We start from the raw sequence: 21,189 nt of genomic DNA on the forward strand, positions 1-21,189 counted from the left end.
CCAGCTTCATGCATGGACACACTTGCTCATGTGTTTAATGGTCAGGTATACGGAAAATGTGGAACGTGTTCCCCAGATTCACCATGTCTCTGGGTCCTTTCTCATAACTGGAATGAATGTTTCTTCTGGGTCCCCTATGCCCACCACATTCTGGCAAAGTCCAGTTGATTGCTCAAGAATATTCTCTAACATAATTTCCTCTTGTGAAATATTATAACCTCTATAGCCAGAGCCAATCTTTTTTTCTTTGTTGCCATTATTCTTAAAACAGACTTTTCTCAAAACATTCATCACATTATGACATAATTACAGGAATTGTCAAAGTCAAAATAAAATAGAAAGATTAATCTCTCAATGTTTTATTTGAAAATCACAGAACTGGCCAGGTGTGGTGGCTCATGCCTGTAATACCAGCACTTTGGGAGGCCGAGATGGACAGATCACTTGAGGCCAGGAGTTTGAAACCAGCCTGGCCAACATGGTAAAACCCCATCTCTACTAAAAATACAAAAATTAGCTGGGCATGGTGGCACGTGCCTATAGTTCCAGCTACTCTGGAGGCTGAGGCAGGAGAATTGCTTGAACTGAGAGGAGGAGCTTGCAGTGAGCCAAGATCACACCACTGTACTCCAGCCTAGGCGACATAGTGAGACTCCACCTCAAAAAAAAAAAAAAAAAAAGAATCACAGAATTGCAATTCAGAGTGCATACACAGCCTGGGTGGTCTTCAGTATGTCCGGAAAACAAAGAGAAGGTTGAGAGTTTTATATATATATATGAGCTGCCTCAGCCTCCTGAGGAGCTATGACTATTGGAGTACACCACCATGCCAGCTATAATTAAAAAAAAAATTTTTTTTTTAATGAATGAGAGGTTCTCATGTTGCCCAGACTGGCCTCGAACACATATCCTCGCCTCCTCAAGAGCCACAGCAGCTCAGCCAGCTATAATTTTTAAATTTTTTTTGTAGAAATGAGGTCTCACTATGTTGCCCAGGCTGGTTTTGAACTCCTGATTTCAATTGATCCTCCTGCCTCAGCTTGCCAAAGTGCTACGGTTATAGACATGAGTTGCTGCACCCAGCCGGAAGTTTTATTAGAAAGAGAAATGTTACATACTGTTCTGAAAGAATGCTCACTTGGCACTCGAGAAACTTCTGGGAGCTGGCAGGGTCTGACTGGTGAGTGACAGTGGTCGGCAAAACTAGTGTTAGAGTCACAGCAGGCCATTTTAGTAATTACTAAGGTGAAAGTGGTCTTAGGGTTACAGCAGGCTTTCAGCTTTGCAGAAAAATCAATCCTTGGAGCAGGTGCTACGTATTCTAACTGCTCTTTTCCCCCTGGCCTCTCGACTCTGAGTTAGTTGCGTATGACAAGAATGACCCAGTTTTTATAACCAACTTTCACATATATCGAGCCATTTGTCTATAAGGAATGTGAGTTCCTAAGGGGCAGGAATCATGCCCTGTGTATCTCTGTACATTCTGGGCATGAAGCAGAGCCTTTCCTTGATTGAAAAACTGATGAATGAAGGCAGGAGAGGCAGAAAAAAAAAATCAGAGGCAACTGTGTATGTTGTATCATCTGTGACGAAGAATGAAAGATCTAGAAAGGGGCATAGGAGTTCCCTCATCCCATCCCCCCACTTTGCAGCTGGTGAGCTTGAGCCCCTGGCAGCTGACAGGACTTGCCCGAGGTGACACATCTCCATAGCGTCAGAGCCTCTACGCAGGCACATCCCACCTCCCTCTGGAGTGTCCGACTCGGCTACAGCCCTGCACGCCCCCAGTTCCCACAGGTGCTCTTGATTTTTTTCACTAAGAATTTAGAAAATGAACATGCAGTTTTTTTTAACCTTGGTTTATCTGCATATATGACTTTGTTCTTTGGTGCTAAGAATAGAAGGAGATGTCAAAATAGCTCTCTCAGCAATGCTGAGTGTTCAGAAAATGAAGCGGAAATGGAAAGGGGACCCTCAGAGAGAATGTCACATCCTCTGACTTTAGTTTTGAAGCCACCAGAAAGCCAGGGGTGTTGGCAGGGAGAAGCAATTTTCTGAAGAGGATTTCTTATTCTCCTGGAGGCCATCTGGGTGTGTATTAAGGTCTGGGTAGCAGTACCTGGCAGATGAGGGACTCTGACCCAACGATGTAGGGTTATAACTCTAGGCCAGAGGAGCAGCTCATGCCCTATTTCAGAGAAGGTCTGACTGCAGGCAGCATCAAGGACCCATTAGAAGTTGTTTTCCTAAATACAGAGACCAGAAGTTACATGGTGACAGCTGTGGAGGGTGTGGTTAACCAGGGCTGGGTTTGTTAGGAGCATACAAGGAGGAGGGAGGAGGCAGGAGAGTTGAGTGTGTGCAAAGGGGTGATTCTCATGATGGACTTCTTCTTTTTTGAGATGGAGTTTTGCTCTTATTGCCCAGATTGGAGTGCAATGGTGAGATCTCAGCTCACTTCAACCTTTGCCTTCCAGGTTGAAGTGATTCTTCTGCCTCAGTCTCCTGAGTAGCAGGATTACAGGCATGCGCCACCACGCCTGGCTAATTTTGTATTTTTAGTAGAGATGGGGTTTCTCCATGTTGGTCAGGCTGGTCTCAAACTCCTGACCTCAGGTGATCCACCCACCTCGGCCTCCCAAAGTGCTGGGATTACAGGCGTAAGCCACCACACCCAGTGTCATGATGGACTTCTTAGTGGAGACAGGGTTTCACCATGTTGGCCAGGCTGGTCTCGAACTCCTGACCTCAAGTGATCCACTGGCCTTGGGCCTCCCAAAGTGCTGGGATTACAGGCGTGAGCTACCTCACCCAGCCCATTTGATGGACTTCTGTTCTGGGTCGGGGCCGGGGGGGTTGGGGAAGGGTAGGTATAGTTGGGGAGGGACAGTGAAAGGGTGGTAGTTTTGGAGCTGAAAGACATCTAGAATAGAGATCATGGAAGGTTGCAAGGAGAGGTCATGACAAAGCCAAAGAAGTGAGCGGCTGAGAAGGGTGAAGGACAAGATCGTTGCAAGAGTGGATCTCAAGCTGAGTGGGCCAGGCGCGGTGGCTCATGCCTGCAATGCCAGCACTTTGGGAAGCCGAGGCAGGCAGATCCCTTGAGTCCAGGAGTCAACCTGAGCAACTGGGTGAGATCCCGTCTCTACTTAAAAATTAGCCAGGTGTGGTGGTGCACACCTGTGATCACAGCTACTCAGGAGGCTGAGGTGGGAAGATCACTTGAGCCTGGGAGGTTAAGGCTGCAGAGAGTCATGATCATGCCACTGCACTCCAGCCTGGGTGACAGAGACCCTGTCTCAAAAAAGAAGCAGAGTGGTCAGGGTATCACTAACATGGATAAGAAAATAATCAAGGATTATGACAAGATTGATGTTAGAGTGACAGTGACCCAGGAAGAGGTAGAAGTGACTGGGGTGGGGGGATGACTTAACAAAGAGAGTTCGTGAGGGTGTTACTCTAGCCCCTACGACTGCCTCATTTTTGCAAGAAGATGAAGTAGATCTGATCACTGAAAACAGGACTTTCTAACATCCCGATCTCTGTCACAAAAGATTAAACCCTCCTCTTTCTATTTGCATGCTTGACAGAGTTAAAATTACCTGCCCTCTGGAAGTGAAGGAAAAACTCACTGCCTTCACAAAATCCATCTGCCTTGATTCATATCTCTTGTCTTACATAAGAGATTCACACCCACATTCTATTATGAGGAATTTGGCCTTTTCCCCATTACTGCTTGTGACAGATTGCATTTTTCAAAGATGGCCACACTAGTCTAGATCCGATCCACATGCTCTCCTTACAATGTGATGTTGACACTCCTTCACTGAGTGGTGGAGTCTTTGATTCCTTTTGAACCTGGATGGCCCTTTCTAACCACCTTAACCAAAAGAATGTGGCACAAGTGATGCTGTGTGATTTCTGTGGCCAGGTTATGTAAGAGGCTCCAGCCTCGCTCTCTCTCTCTTTCAAGACACTTGCCCTTGGAGCCCAGCCACCGTGCTGTAAGGAAGTTCATGTCACGTGGAGAGGCTATGTGTGGGCTGTTCTGGCTGACAGCCTCAGCAAGGCCTCCAACCAACAGCCAATATCAACTGCCAGACATATGAGTGAACAAGCCTTCTGATGATTCCAGCCTTTGTCTAATCTTTTAAGCTGAGGCCCTAGATGGACATCATGTGCAGAGACAAGGACATCATATGCCCTGTCTAAATTCCTGGCCAATAGAGAGATAATAAATGAAGTGCTGGAGTGATTCGTTGTATAGTGATAGATGACTAGTATACTGCTAGTATCTACAAGGTGATGTTTTCACCTCCTAGCACTCACTTCACAAGTTCTGATGGGAGACTGATTCCCCTTCCCGGCTCCTCCTTGCCCCACCACCTGTTTTTTTTTTTTTTTTTTTTTTACATAGAAGTGCCTTTACGTGATTATACCTTAAGAACACTAATCCTTACAATTAGTTTTGGATGGGGAAGAAAACAAACAAAAATTTGTTAGTTTACCAATTTTAGAGCATCTTTTATGTGCCAGGCATTAAACTGACCTCAGGAAGCCTAGAATCTGGTGGAAGAGACAGATTAAAACAATAAAAATTTATTTATTTAGAGACAATGTCTCACTCTGTCACCCAGGCCAAGTGCAGATCATAGCTCAATGAAGCCTTGACCTCCTTGGGCTCAGGTGATCCTCCCACTACAGCCTCCCAAGTAGCTGGGACTACAAGGGTGTGCCATTGTGCCTGCCTAATTATTATTATTATTTTAGTAGAGACGGAGTTTCACCATCTTGCTCAGGTTGGTCTCAAACTCCTGGGCTCACACCAGTCTCCCAAAGTGCTGGTGTGAGTCACCACACCTGGCCAAAACAATAAAAATTTATAGGAGAGTGTGAGACATGCAAGGACAGTAGCATTCCTAAGGTTGGGCGGGCGGGAAGAGGGGGGAGCAGGGGAAGCCGCCTCGAACTCAGCCTCGGGGGTCAAGAAAGGTTCTCTGAGGTGTGACAGGATCCTAATTTTTTTTTTAATTTCTTTTTTCTTTTTTTAAGAGATGGGGTTACACCATGTTGGCCAGGATGGTCTCGATCTCCTGAGCTTGTCATCCACCCACCTCGGCTTCCCAAAGTTCTGGGATTATAGGCATGAGCCACAGTGCCCTGCATTTTTTTTTTTTTTTTTTGAGATAGAATCTCCCTCTGTTGCCCAGGCTGGAGGGCAGTGGCATGATCTCGGCTCACTGCAAACTCCACCTCCCAGGTTCAAGCAATTCTCTGCCTCAGCCTCCTGAGTAGCTGTGATTACAGGTGCCTGCCACCATGCCCAGCTAATTTTTGTATTTTTAGTAGAGATGGGGTTTCACCATTGTGGCCAGGCTGGTCTTGAACTCCTGATCTTGTGATCTACCTGACTCCACCTTCCAAAGTGCTGGGATTATAGGCATGAGCCACTGCCCCTAGCTAGGATCCTAATCTTGAAGGATAAATTGGGATTGGGTAGCTGATGAGGCACAGGAAAGAAAGAACACGCACAGGACTGGGCTCCAGCCACCTGTGAAGGTGCAGGTGTGGAACAGGCAAGACATATTTATGCCATATACATCCTATGGGCTTCTAGCTCTGACTTAATTTTGAGGGGAAAAGACTTAAGAAATGGGGTAGAAAGTGAACTGGGGCTATGAACTCCCGACCAAACACTGATTACAGGAAAATAGCTTTTTAAAAAATATCTGGGCATGAACACTCTCTCACCTGGGGTGAATTTTAATTCAATGCTTTTAATTTCTCATGATCTGAAATCGTGTTTTTCCCTGCCTGGTGGCCCTCATGCCTGACTCTCTGAGAAGAGGAACAGATGGTAATGATGCTGTAAGAGTCGTTGACTCTTGATGTTCACTCATTTTTAGACTATTCCTTCCCAACATATCCTCTTTCTAGCTCATCTTCACACAACCCAGTAGACACTGCAGGAATAAAACCACAGTCCCGCCAGACCCTCCTCAGCACAGGTACATCCTGTTCATAATAACTATTAAAAATTATTTTAAGGCGTGGCGGCCACTGGGTGGCTGGGTGGTGTGGAGTGGAAAGAGCACTTGAAGGGCTGCCCTGATACTAACAGTTCTATGATTTAAAACCCTGCCAGAATTTAGACAGGATCTCACTATATTGCCCAGGCTGGTCTTGAATGCCTGGCTTCAAGTGATCCTCCCGCCTAAGCCTCCCAAAGGGCTGGGCTTACAGGCTTGAGCCACCACACCTGGCCTCACTCGAACAGTAAACACGGTATGTGACACATTCCAGATTCTCCATCCCACTCAGCATCAGCTCCTTCACGGCAACTGGGTCCTGATTAATGTTCTCCCCAGACAGACTTCACTGGATCTACGCTCAAGATGACTCTGCCAGGATTTTCTGACCCCTCTACATTGCTATAAAGCGTCAAGGCCTTAAGACTTGGGTACGTGTATTACAACGGCAAGAGTGCCAGTACCAATAAAAGACCCATTGGACCTGTCAGCTCCTCTGTTTCACCAAGCAGACACAATAACCTTCCCAACAAAGCAGAGTAAGCCAAGTGCCTCTGTCTGACACCACCAGCAGCTAACGCATAAGAAAAATATAACTAATTTAAACTAGAACCCGATCTCTTCTTGAGAAGCTGGGATTTGAAGGAGCTATCCTGAGATCTGTACTGCTAGTAAGTGACTGATGACATTATAAACTGGATCGGTCCCTGAGTTCAGAGGCTGAGTTGCAATTGAGTGAAAAATAGACAACGAAATCTTGAAGAATTGCACTGAGGTACAAACCAAGTTTATTTGGCTCTCTAAGTAATACTGGCTGAACTGAGAAATTGGCAAACCAAATCTGTATTAGGACTGGTTTCCTGGGCATCTCTCTTTGTAATCGTTGCCTCTTGCTGTTACATTGCTGTCTGTGTTGTCTTTCTAGGTCCAGATGTTTTCCCGATAATTCACATTGCCCTGATTGTGGACAACAGTGGTTCCCTAGTTTAGAACTAGGCCACTGGTTGTACCAAACTGAACTTGTTAAGAATGAATGTTACCAGGTATTCTTAGCCCGTATTAACAGAGCTGATTATTGCCCTGAGTGTTATCCTGATGATCCTGCTAATAGAAGCCTTGTTCTTCCTTGGTCTTTCCCACTTGAGTGGGCTCCCCAAAATCTCACCAGATGGACCTTTGATAAAGCTTGCCATCCATTTCTTCTGGGTCCTCCACTGGTTAGAAAAAGAATACATGACTCTTGAGTAGCTGGTTTTAACCCAGCATTACAGTTAATCTTGACCAGAACAGATAAAACCTTAAAAGAAAAGCTGGGCCAAAACAAATAGCTTCTGTCATAGTCAAAATTGTCAAGTCTGGAGGCTTTTGTGTGGTTAGCCCAAACAAGATGGAAAAATAATTCATTTCTAAATCTGACCCAGATTGTCACTACTTTGGGGTAACTGCTTAAATTGTTGGATCTGCTTCTGTGGCCTACACATATTTTGCTCACCATGAATTTAGTCAGTATTCCAGCCAGATTGTCCATCTAGACTGAGGCTAATCCATATTTCCTATTAACAAGGATTTGGAATTTACCACTTCTAAAAAACTTTCTGCAGCTTAAATGGTGACATATGACAAGGTAGTCCTAGAGGGCAAGTCTCATACTGTGTGCTCCATAATGGTATTTCTAATGATAACTTTTGTGGGAAAGTATCCTTGTTTTAGCTGGATCCTAGATTAGTCCAGTGAATTTTAATAAGACGTTACACTGTTGTAGACTCTACTTCTTATGCATCGGTCAGTGATGATATATATAGATAAAAATTTATCCATATATAGCCATATATTAATCAATGGCCCTCTTTGGCCCATCCTCAGTGTGGCTGTGACATTATTGATAACTGGTCACTGTCAGATAAATCACATTCTATTAGGAAACACCTACATAGGTTTTACGGAAACATGCAGAAATGCCACCTGTCTATACTTACTTGGCTTTACATAAACAAAAGACTGTTTTGTCTTTATTGTGACTGAATTTACAGTGTCCTCCCCTGGAAATGGAAAAGTACCTGTCTAAGAGATATATGACAAATTAATTATCAAGCCTGACCTCATATATATTGTGAACAGCCTAGGGGAAGCATCTTCTTAGAACTAAGAAGATACTGCTGAACATTGGCTACATTCTGAACTTCTATTGTTCATGAAAATCATAGACCCAGAGTTGGGGTTAAGCCACTAAGAAAAAGCTGTTGAAAGCATCTCAGAGGACACTGAACAATTTTTAAATTACACTTAACATGCCAGGTATCAAGGTATCTAGTGCTTTTATATCACCTCAACAATATTATCAAGGTCCCAGCTTCTTTCTACCCTTTCTGCTTGGGATCCTTTTTTTTTTTTTTTTTTTTTTTTTTTGCTTTTGCTTTTGTAAAAGTAGTGACAGAGTATAGCCTAGGCTGGTCTCCAGCTCCTAGGCTCAAGCCATCCTCCCACCTTGGCCTCCCAAGGTGCTGGGATTACAGGTGTGAGCCACCTCACCCAGCCTAGGACCCATGTTTGCTTTTTGTCCTTATGTTTTTTTCTCAATGCCTATAGTATGACTTCTTGTTGTACCAGACTTTTTAATCCCTAGAAAAGGCTGGAATTGGAAAGCAAACGGCTTTCTTTCAAGTCTGTCTTTTATTTGGGAATCAAATCTTTTCTAAAAATCCCTAGCAGATTTTTTTCTTACATCTCATTAGAAAGTACCAGTTTACAAGGGAGCCTGGGAAAGCTTGGCAAAGGGGAATAGGGTTAGCACTGCTTGGGTAGGGTACATTGCCTCCATTAATGAAATCAGGGCTTTTTTTATTTTTTTGAGACAGAGTCTCGCTCTTCTGCCCAGGAGGGAGTGCAACAGTGGAATCTTGGCTTATTGCAATCTCTGCCTCCCAGGTTCAAGCGATTCTCCTGCCTCAGCCTCCCAAGTAGCTGGGATTACAGGCACTCGCCACCACACCTGGCTGGTTTTTGTGTTTTTAGTAGAGATGGGGTTTCACCATGTTAGCTGGGCTGGTCTCGAACTCCTGACCTCAGGTGATCCACCCGCTGCAGCCTCCCACAGTGCTGGGATTACAGGTGTGAGTCACCGTGCCTAGCCAGGGCTCTTTTAGCAAGGAAAAAGTGAGGAATGAATGGTTTTTGGTGTGCAACAAATCATGCTTGCCACATGTTCTGAAACCTAAAGGTATTTGTTAGTCTGTATGAAGAATGTACCCCAGAGATCCACCCCGTATCTGCCTTATGTCTCTTACAATGGAGGTTCTCTCCTGTTACATCGCTGAATAAACTATGTGAACTGCTAAAAAAAAAAATTATTTTAAGGTAGAAAAGAGAAAACAAAGGAAATCTCACATAGACTTCCTATTAAAATCTGGGAAATAAGTAGGAAAGAAATTTTCTCCAATAATTTTTTCTCCCCTAAAAAAAAATACAGCCAGTTAATATCAAATGGCAGTAACCCTAAATTTAAATCGACTAAATCCCCCAATCAAAAGATACAGACAAAATCTAATGGTATATCTAAAGATATACAAAGACTCAAAATAAAGGGTTGGAAAAAAACTTACCAACCAAATGGAGAGCAAAAACAAATAAATAAAAAGCAGGAGTTGCAATTCTCACAATTAATAAAATAGATTTCAAAGCTACAAGGATACAAGGGTAAAAGGATTAATGTAATAATAAGAGATCTTAACACCCAGATACATAAGACCCATAATGAGATTTAGATTCAACGAGACAGAAAATTGATAATGATATCCGGGACTTGAACTCAGAACCAGAACAAATAAACTCAATAGAGCTCTCCATTTTAAACACAGAAAATATACATTATCCACTTTAAACACACAAAATATTGATCGGCCATTATTGATACCCATTTTAGGAATGAAGTAATATTTCTTTTTCCCTCTTTTTCTCTTTTTCCCTCTTTTTCTTTCTCCCTTAAAGAAAAAAAAATACTTGGGCCAAGTGCAGTGGCTCATGCCTGTAATCCCAGCACTTTGGGAGGCTGAGGTGGGCAGATCACCTGAGGTCAGGAGTTCAAGACCAGCCTGGAAACATAGCAGGACCCCCTACTCTGCCACCGCTGGCCCCGAAGCTACAAAACAGAAAAAATTAGCCTGGTGTGGTGGTGTGTGCCTGTACTCCTAGCTACTTGGGAGGATGAGGTGGGAGGATTGTTTAAACCTGAGAGGTTAAGGCTGCAGTGATCTGTGATTGTGCCACTGTACTCCAGCCTGAGCTACAGAGCAAGACTGTCTAAAAAAAAAAGAAAGAAAGAAAATTGTTTTATATAATCTGTTCTGCATTTTGCTTTATAAATCTATGCAAGCTGTCTTAGGGCTTAGAAGGACTTACTAACTGACCTTGGGTATTTCTGTGCCTCTGTAAGATTCAACTTCCCCATTTATAAAATGGAGCTAAGGTTGGAGACAGTAGCTTCCACCTGTAATTTCAGCACTTTCGGAGGCTGAGGCGGGGCAGGGGGTGGGGGATCCCTTGAGGCCAGGAGTTCAAGACTAGCCTGGCCAACATGGTGAAATCTTATCTCTACCAAAAATACAAAAAATTAGCCAGGCATGGTGATGTGCACCATGTACTTCGAGCTACTTGGGAGGCTGAAGCATGAGAATTGCTTGAACCCGGGAGGCTGAGGTTGCAGTGAGCCGAGATCATGCCACTGTACTCCAGCCTGGGTGATACAGTGAGACTCTGCCTCAAAAAGAAAAATGTAACTAATATTAGTATTTACCTGGCACATAATGTGTGTTTTCTCTCTCTCTCTCTCTCTATATATATATATATATATATGCTCCTGGCTCTGACTTAATTTTGAGGGGAAAAGACTTAAGAAATGGGGTAGAAAGTGAACTGGGGCTATGAACTTCCGACCAAACACTGATTACAGGAAAATAGCTTTTTTTTTTTTTTTTGGTAATATTTTGGCATGAACACACACACACACACACACACACACACACACACACACACACACAATCCCTTAATACAGAGACCAGGTATTAATCATAGTGTAATTTTTTTTTTTTTTTTTGAGACAGTCTCACTCTGTCGCCAGGTGCCAGGTTGGAGTGCAGTGACACGATCTCGGCTCACTGCAACCTGCGCCCCCAGGTTCAAGCAATTCTCCTGCCTCAGCCTCCCGAGTAGCTGGGACTACAGGCACATGCCACCAGGTCCAGCTAATTTTTTTTTGTATTTTTAGTAGAGACGGGGTTTCACTATGTTGGCCAGGATGGTCTCAATCTCTTGACCTCATGATCCACCCGCCTCGGCCTCCCAAAGTGCTGGGATTACGGGCATGAGTGCCCAGCCAATTTTTTTTTTTTTGAGATAGAGTTTCACTCTTGTTGCCCAGGCTGGAGTGCAGTGGCATGATCTTGGCTCACTGCAACCTCTACCTCCCGAGTTCAAGCGATTCTCCTGCCTCAGCCTCCTAAGTAGCTGGGATTATAGGCACCTGCCACCATAACTGGCTAATTGTGTATTTTTAGTAGCTGCTACCATACTTAGCTAATTCTGTATTTTTAGTAGAGATTAGGTTTCACCACGTTGGTCAGGCTGTTCTTGAACTCCTGACCTCAGGTGATCCATCCACCTCAGCCTCCCGAAGTGCTGGGATTATAGGTGTAAGCCACCATGCCCCATAGCATAAATCTTTCATGCAAAAAAGAAGGTGCGTTCCTGCCTCCAGGACACACTGCCATTTTCATTAGAGTACTTAATATTTCTGTTTTTTTTTTTTTTTTTTTAGAGTCAGGTTCTCTTATGTTGTCCAGGCTGCAGTGCAGTGGCTATCCACAGGCGCAATCATAGCTCACTGCAGCCTGGGACTCCTGGGCTCAAGCCATCCTCCCACCTCAGCCTCTTGAGTAGCTGGGACTATAAGCATACACCACTGTACTTGGCTTGTTCTGTTTTCTGAAGCTTCTTCTAGTGATTTTAAAATTGAGAACAATGGTTTTTAAATGATTTTTTGAATCATGAACTCTTTTGAGAATATTATAAAAGTTATGAGCTCTCTCTCCAGTAAAATGCACACACATTTTACACATTTAGAATGTTCCGGAGCCTCTGAAGCCCCACCATGCATCCCTGGTGTTGCATCTACAGAGTATGTTCTACTTTTAGTGCTATTCATCACAAAACAAGTTGCCCGTCACGACCTGATGTTGAAATGCACATATGGAATCTTGCAGTCATATAACCTCAAGTGTTTGGTCAAGAAACACAGGTTTCTCCTATAGCAATGTGGCAAAAACTTTGCATAGTACACGAGGGCCTCCTTCCGGACTGTTTATGATTCCTCCATATTCTTGAGCACGTACACAACAATCTGACACGCGAAAGGCACAGAAGCTGGTCTTAATCTGAGCAAATCAACAGCTTTCAGAAACTGCAGGGAAATGAAGCATTAGAGAAAGTGAAAATTGTCCCTAACAATAGCTCAGAAAATAGGGCTGATTACACAAACTGTGTATCCCTGGGTTTCAGTGGATCCCAGAAGTCATGGATCACTCATCACTGATAGCAACCTCCTGGGAGCATCCTGCTCACCTGTTTGGCAGTCACTCAATAGAACAGATTTTAGAGTCAGGCAGGCCTGGATTTAAATGCTGGATTTCTTTGCTGTATAAATTTTTGGAGACTGCTTAGCTTCTCGAACCTTGGTTAGCTCATCTGTAAAATGGGGATAACAAGATAATCTATCTCATAGGATTACTGTGAACAGTAAATGAAAGAAGGCATGTAAAGGGTTCAGCACCCTACTCAGCAAGTGGAAAGTACTCAGTAACATATGAGTACTTATATTATGTTACTATGGACAGTAGCAGAGGGCAATTTAACAGCGTAACTCTGGGGTTAGGAAAACTTGATTCCAGGCCGGATGCGATGTCTCACACCTATAATCCCAGCACTATGAGAGGCCAAGGCTGATGGATCACTTGAACTCAGGAGACCAGGCAAGACAACATAGTGAAACCCTGTCTCTACAAAAAATACAAAAATTAGCCCGGCGTAGTGGTGCGTGCCTGTAGTCCCAGCTACTTGGGAAGCTGAAGCAGGAGAATTGCTTGAACCTGGGAAGCAGAAGTTGCAGTGAGCCAAGATCACACCACTGCACTCTGGCCTGGGTGACAGAGCGAGACGCTGTCTCAAAAAACAACAACAAAAAAATCTGCCCCAAACCAAAGTGTAGTTCAGTGAGCTAATAATGCATGTACTATATCTGCTTAGACATGTCTGGTACATATTACTCAGTAAATAGTGGCAATAATGATGATGGAACTAATGATAGTTAATACTTACAAAGCTCTTACTAAATGCCAGGAACTGTTCTAAGCACTTTACATGTATTATTTTTTTATTTAGTTGTCACGACCAATACGGTAAGTCCAATTATTATCTTTGGATGAGGCCTGCAGAACTCAAATAAATTGTCCTAGATCACAGAGCTCGTAAAGATTTTTTTTTTTTTTTTTTTGAGGCAGGGTCTTGCTCTGTTGCCCAGTCAGGAGTGCTGTGGCATGATCACAGCTTATCACAGCCTCAACCTCCTGGAATCAAGTGATGCTCCTGCCTCAGCCTCCTCAGCAACTGGGACTGCAGGTGTGTGCCACCACGCCCAGCTACTTTTTAAGTTCTTTGTAGAAATCGGGTCTCATTATGTTGCTCAGACTGTTCTCAAACTCCTGTGCCTCAATCCATCCTCCTACCTTGGCCTCCCAAAGGGCTGGGAGTACAAACATAAGCCAACACGCCCGACAAGATTTCAACCTAGATAGAGCTTGAGGCATGCCCTAAACCACTGTTTTCCTGAGAATAATGTTTCAAAATCAGCCCTTGCGGTCACTTCACTAAGATTTGAGACACTTCCCATTTCTGGCTGGAGCTTCCCTGCCTGGGACGGGGCAGCCACCACTGTCCAAGAACAGGCGCATTGCTAGGGCCACATGCTGTTCCAAGAAAACCAAGACAGCCTTCCTCCAATCCTTCTAGATCTGCCGTTAGGCTCCGTTAGCCAATGGTCACTGAATGCTCTAGTATGAGAGAGACAGCCCTTCTACCTGACCACATCAAGGGAAGGCATTCAGGGTTTGCTTGATGATTTCATGAGGGGAACATATTGGGGTGAAAGACTGTTCCCCGCATGCTTGTTTTGCTACTTCCCAGCAGCTCGGGCAGGTTCCAGTGACAATGGTGTGATTAGGGAGCCCAGGGCCTCCTGCTCTCCTGCAAAACTTGCAAAGCTCCCACAGTCACAGCTCACAGGAAGCCAAGAAGGGCACCAGGGGCAGGTGGCAGATATCCTGGCATCGTGAAAAGGATGGGTAATTGAACAGAGCTAGATTACATTAATCATCCAGGGTCAGAGAACAGAACCGGAAAAGGAGAGGGGAGAAATCAGTCCAGCCTTTCTGATCAGTTAACACAGGAACAGTGGCACAAAATAGGCTTTATGTGTGTGGGGGTTAGCCCCCATAATCTCTATCAGGGCACCCCCCCTTGCAAATTCCCCCAAATAAACATACAACGTTAATTCAAGACCAGTCCCAGCCTCCCTTCTGATGAGATTGCTACCCTGAGCTCCTCCTTTGTAGAAATGCTGGTAACACCATGGCTGCTCAGCCACCTATGGTTTAGTGGGAACACAGAGGCTTGCATTTGCACTGCTAGAGGCAGAGGCAGGGAGCCCTGAAGCCCAGCGACAGTCTCCTAGATCTAACTATCTTCAGGGATTAATTGGTCATTATCACCTCTGGGATGTGTGTTATGCAGACCCTGCTTTCTGTTTGCTCCTTGCATCTGGCCCTGCCCAGAGGATTCATTTCAGCAACTATAAATTTGCAGGCTGCTGTCCATCTTGGGAATGATTCTGGAATAGAGACCTGAAAGAGAGGAGGAAACATTTCCCAGAAACCAAATACAAATATGTTCAAATAGAAATCATGCCTGACCACTCCCTAGCTTCTCTGAGTCGGTTACAAGGCTGCAGGCTCAGGGAGCCTCAGGAGACGTGCACCATCCCGGCTTCCACGAGCAGAATGTAGGGAATTGCCACATGGCCTCTGACCTTGTATATGATCTAGGCGAAGATACATATTTTTCTCACACTATGACAAACATCATGAAAGTAGGAGGCACACACACTTGGGATGACAGAACCAGGAATCCAAAAGATAGTGTAAAGTAAGTAATCCAAAAGATAGATAAAGTGCTGAGTAAAAGATGAAATTTATGAATAGCAGGAACAGATATGGTCTTGCACTTTCGTCAGCAATGAAACAAAACCAACCAAAAGACACTGCCCGGGTTTAGATTCTTGTCACTGTTACCTTGCGCACAAAACATAATCTTGTGAGGTCCCATTTCCTCACTTGTAAAACTGTGATAACAACAGCCCCTACATCATGAAGTTGTTATGAGAATTAAATCAGTTAATGTAAGCAAAGTGCTTATTTACCATAGTGATGGTGATGATGATGGTGGTGGTAATGATGGTGGTGATGGTGATGATGGTGATGGTATAATGATGGTGGTGGTGGTGATGGTGATGATGGAGGTGATAGTGATGGTGATGATGGGGATGGTATGACGGTGGTAGTGATGACGGTGATGGTGATGATGGTTGTGGTGATGGTGATGGTGGTGGATGATGGTCATGGTGATGATGATAATGGTGGTGGTGATGACAGTGGTGATGGGGATGGTATGATGATGGTGGTGGTGATGACAGTGATGGTGATGATGGTGGTGGTGATGGTGATGGTGATAGTGATGGTGATGGTGGTGATGGTGATGATGGTGGTGGTGATAGTGATGGTGATGGTGATGGTGATAATGATGGTGATGATGGTGGTGGTGATAGTGATGGTGATGGTGATGATGATGGTGGTAATGATGGTGATGGTGATGATGGCAATGATGGTGATGGTGGTGAGAGTGATGGTGATGGATGGTGAAGGATGGTGAAGGTGATGATAATGATGGCAATGATGGCGATGATGGTGGTGGTGATAGTGATGATGGTGGTGGTGATAGTGATGGTGATGATAATGATGGCAATGATGGTGATGATGGTGGTGGTGATAGCGATGATGGTGGTGGTGATAGTGATGGTGATGATGGTGATGGTGATGATGATGGTGGTAATGATGGTGATGGTGATGATGATGGCAATGATGGTGATGTGGTGAGAGTGATGGTGATGGATGATGATGATGGTGATGGTGATAGATAACACATGGTGCTAATCATAGTGCTTCCCACTAGGCAGTCTCATTCCAGAGATGATCTTAACCATCTCGCTATACTAGCTCTCATAGGTGTTAAGTATAATTATTATAATTATTACTGACTTAGGAAGAAATGTGGCTGATCCACAGCATGTGTGAAAATGACTTTAAGGATGACGGCTGACAGCAAGTTCAGCACAAGTCATGTAAAGGCTATCTGTAATGAGGTGGTGACAGTCCCAAGCTACTTTCTGTAGTGTGAGTATCACAAGAGGAAAGGCCTAGAAACACACAGAGCAGGATCAGAAGGCAATGACCAGGGCCAGGTGCAGTGGCTCACGCCTGTAATTCCAGCACTTTGGGAGGCTGAGGCAGAGGGATCATCTTAAGTCAGAAGTTCAAGACCAGCCTGGTCAACATGGTGAATCCTTGTCTTTACTAAAAATACAAAAATTAGCTGGGTGTGGTGGCGGGCACCTGTAATCTCAGCTCCTCAGGAGGCTGAGGCAGGAGAATTGCTTGAACTGGGAAGGTGGAGGTTGCAGTGAGCCGAGATTGCGCCATTGCATTCCAGCCTCAGTGACAAGAGAGAAACTCCATCTTCAAAAAAAAACAAATAGAAGAAAATGACCAGAATGACCAAACCATAGCATACAAAGAATAGCCAAGACCAGGCATGGTGGTTTATGCTTGTAATCTCAGCACTTTGGAAGCTTGAGGTAGGAGGATCACTTAAGCCCAGGAGTTTGAAACCAGCCTGGGCAACATAGTGAGACCCTGTCTCTAAAAAACTTAAAAAAACAATTGCCAGAGGACCTGGCATGTTTTGCCTGAAGAAAATACTTGGGGGACATGCCAGCCACTTTATAAGGCCATAAGCCTGCTACATAGGATCCAAGGCCCAGAAGTAGGCCAGGTAAGGGTGAGCTCTAGGTAGATCTCAGCTCAATACAGGAAGGCCTTTCTGAAGTGTTGACCCAAGATGGACAGTAAGCATGCTGTCCCAGAAGCATCTGAGTGCTGGTGGAATCCAGAAATCAGATGCAAACACTGGATAGGGAGTAACAATTTTACAGGCTCTAAATAACTCCTCCAAGTGTGAACCTAGGACCACCTCTTGTTAGACACATAGATCCAGAGGCTCTACCCCAGCCACTGAATCTGAATCTGCATTTTCACAAGTTGCAAAGGTGATTTGTGCGCACATGAATGCTGACAAGCACTGATGTGGAGATCACCCAGGTTCAGGTGGGCTGCTGGTCTGAAAAGCAAGAGTGTGGAGGAACACTGGGGCAGCAGGAAGAGCACGTGGTGCTAGAGTCTGATCTCCATGGGGACAGCCCAGCTGTGCTTCTAGCCCAGCTGCTCCAATTATGTCTGTTTCTTTATCTAGTCAGACTCAGAAGAGTCAGTCAAATTTGCATAAGGAGGTCTGCGGTAAAGGCGCTCTGTGGGCACAGGTACTCATTTGACACCTCATTAAGGCATCTTGGCAAATCATCTCTAGAATGCCTGTTGTTATTTCAGGAAACAACATAAAGAGGATGATAATTAAAAGTAACACCCTGGGTGGGAATTTTTACTTGCTTCCAGTGGTTGGCAAGTAAAGCACCTTGGGAATTTTTGGGTAAGGCAACATTTCTACACATTTTCACAGATCAGACAACATCAAAGCTTGTCTAAGCTGCAGGTTTTTTTCCCTTTTCTCTGCTGGTGCTTTGGGTTTGTGGCTTTATTCTACTGCTGTTTTTTTGTCTTATGTTGTTTTTTTTTCCTTTTCCTTACCACCAAGCATTTTCTGATTTTACTTTGACTTCCAACAGAGGAGGGTATTGCTTCTGAATGTTACATGACATGTGAAGCATAAAATGCTAAACGAAGCTGCAGGTCGTTTTCAGGTGAAAAGGCAATTTTATGCTTCATGGTTAGGACCATGTAAGGTATTTTCATGGCGGGGTATTTTTCATCTTAGATCTCCATCAGGATGGCATCCAGGGATTTGCTGTCCAGTAGAAAGTTCACCTTTCGGTTACCCACTGTCTGTCTGCAGCCTCCTAGCCTTGCTGCTCTCCTGTACAGGTGACCAGATTCCCCTGGTCTTCAGGGCCCCTTGCCATGCGTCTTCCCTGTACCTCACAAGCCTCACTGCCTACCTGTCTAGGTCCAGTGTCCAGAATCTGAGCCCCTTAGTAACACTCAGTGATCCACCTTACACCCTGCTCGTCCTCTCTGATGAAACCCCAGCTTCAGGTCATCGCACCATCTGCCTTCTCTGCTCCTGACTTGAGCTGGAGAAAGCCCACAGGAGTACCCGCTAAGCCAACAGTTTCACGGTCTCAAGCCTTCCCTGGATTCTTATACTTTCTGACAACCATTTTACTTGTCCTAAATCAGCTCCTCTCCCCACTAAAATAAAACCTGTTATTTGATCCCACTTCCCTGTCTCACAGAGGCGCCTTCTCTTTGTCACAGCTTGTTGACAGCACTTTCAATACCATTGCTTTCTGTTAACTCATGGAGGCAGCTTTTAGGATGCTGGGACAGTTTCCATGGCCCTGTGCTAAAGCAATTGAGTCAGAATCTCTCAGGTGGGGCCCAGGGTTCCTTTTTATTTATTATTATTTTTTTAGAAACAGGGTCTTGCACTGTCAGTCAGGCTGGAGTGCAGTGGCATGATCATAGCTCACTGGGCTCAAGAGATCCTCCTGCAGCTGGGACTACAGGTACAAGCCACTATGACCGGCTTATTTTATTTTATTTTATTTTTGATACAGAGTCTCGCTCTCTTGCCCATGCTGGAGTGCAGTGGCATAATCTTGGCTCACTGCAACCTCTGCCTCCCAGGTTCAAGCGATTCTCCTGCCTTGGCCTACCAAGTAGCTGGGATTACAGGCACATGTAACACATCATGCTCAGCTAACTTTGGTATTTTTAGTAGAGACAGGGTTTCACCATTTTGGCCAGGCTGGTCTCGAACTCCTGACTTCATGATCCACCCACCTTGGCCTCCCAAAGTGCTAGGATTACAGTCATGAGCCACCGTGCCCGGCCTCTAATTTCTTATCTTATTTTATTTTTGTAGAGATGGGGTCTTGCTGTGCCCTGAACTCCTGGCCTCAGTGATCCTTCCACCTCAGCTTCCCAAAGGACTGTGATTCTAGGCATGAGGCACTGTGCCTGGCAGGGTTCTGTATTCAGGAAAGCTGCCTAGTTGGGAACCAGTTATTGGCCTATATTCCTGAATCTTTCCTCACTTTTTGTCACTTCTCAAATGGTTACTGTCTGGCTTTTGCCCTGACCACTATGCTTAATTCTTTAAACAGGATCAGGACAACAACCACCACAGCCAAGCACATTCCCAGGCCTCCTAGACTTGACCTCCCTGGAGTATTGACACTGTTGGTCACTCCAAGACCTCCAGACACCTCTTCCTCTTCTTTGCCTTCTACCTGTGGCCATCTCCCTTAGCACTTTAAGGGAAACCTTTCTTGGGCCTTAAGTATTGATGATTAGTTCCTAGAGTTTCCCAGGGTTTGGTCCTCAGACCACTGCTCTCAATATGCGATTCCTCCCTGGGAAATCCACATGGCTTAATCTATAAAGTACACACTGATGTATGTCTCCAGGTCTCATTTCTCTAATGTCACACTCATGTATCCAACTGCTGGAGGTGCAAGGTGCCTGTGGGTATACATTTCCCTTGTATCCCCCAGAGGCATCCTAACCACAAATATTTCAAGATCAAATTCAGTTACCCCAGCCTTCAGCCCCATGCCAGCTCCCTCTCCTCCCCTATTCACAACTCACTGAACAACCCCATCTCAACTGCCCAGCAGCTGCCCTAGAGTCCCAGGGTTATCACACAGGCTTCCTGCTTCCTCATCTATGCATTCAATTCAGGCCTCCTGATTTTTACCTCCTAAATATAATCAAACGACCTTCTTCCACCTCACCCTTAGTTTGGGTCTCATCTCTTGCTTAGACTATTAAAATAGCAACTCCTACACCCCCAACCCCTTTTCTTTTTGAAGAGATGGAGTCTCACTATGTTGTCCAGACTGGACTTCAAGATTCAAGTGATCCTCCTGCCTCTGCCTCGCGAGTAGCTGGGACTACAGGTACACACTGTTGTGCCTGGCTCCAGCAACAGCTTCTAAACTGGTCTCTGTCTCCAGTCAAGTCCCACTGTAACAGTTGCCGGGGTGATATTTCTTTGCTTTTGAAATAGTATCTCCCTCTTTCACCCAGGCTGGATCACAGCAACCTTCACTGCAACCTTCACCCACCTGGCTCAAGGGATCCTCCCACCTCAGCCTCCCAAGTAGGTGAGACTATAGCCACCTGGCTAATTTTTTTTTTTTTTTTTGTAGAGATGAGGTCTCAGTATGTTGTCCAGGCTGGTCTCGAACTCCTGGGCTCAAGCAATCCAACTGCCTTGACCTCCCAAAGTGCTGGGATTACAGGTGTGAGCCACCATGCCCAATGTGGGGTGATCTTTCTAAAATGCCAATCTTGCCAGGTCAGTCCCCAGCTTAAAATGCTTGAAAGCCCTCCATGATCTAAAGTTAAAATCCCAGCGAGGCATGGTGGCTCACATCTGTAATCCCAGCCCTTTGGGAGGCTGAGGCGGGTGGATCATCTGAGGTCAGGAGTTTGAGACCAGCCTGGCCAACATAGTGTAACCCTGTCTCTACTAAAAATACAAAACTTAGCTGGGTATGGTGGTACATGCCTGTAATCCCAGCTACTCAGGAGGATGAGGCAGGAGAATAGCTTGAACCTGGGAGGTAGAGATTGCAGTGAGCCAAGATAGTGCCACTGTACTCCAGCCTGGGTGACAGAGTGAGACTCTGTCAAAAATAAAAAAA

General features: G+C 44.9%; 1 protein-coding gene and 1 pseudogene across 1 annotated transcript in view; one reads left to right on the forward strand and one right to left on the reverse strand.

Moving 5' to 3' along the window:
- The window catches only part of GALM (galactose mutarotase), a 72,757-nt gene that overhangs the window by 10,183 nt on the left and 41,385 nt on the right, over window positions 1-21,189 (reverse strand). The gene's annotated exons all lie outside the window — the stretch shown is intronic.
- LOC108588256 (torsin-1A-interacting protein 2 pseudogene) lies at window positions 1,131-7,441 on the forward strand (annotated as a pseudogene).

This window comes from Callithrix jacchus, chromosome 14 (genome assembly GCF_049354715.1).
Source record: "Callithrix jacchus isolate 240 chromosome 14, calJac240_pri, whole genome shotgun sequence".
Classification (NCBI taxonomy): domain Eukaryota; kingdom Metazoa; phylum Chordata; class Mammalia; order Primates; family Cebidae; genus Callithrix; species Callithrix jacchus.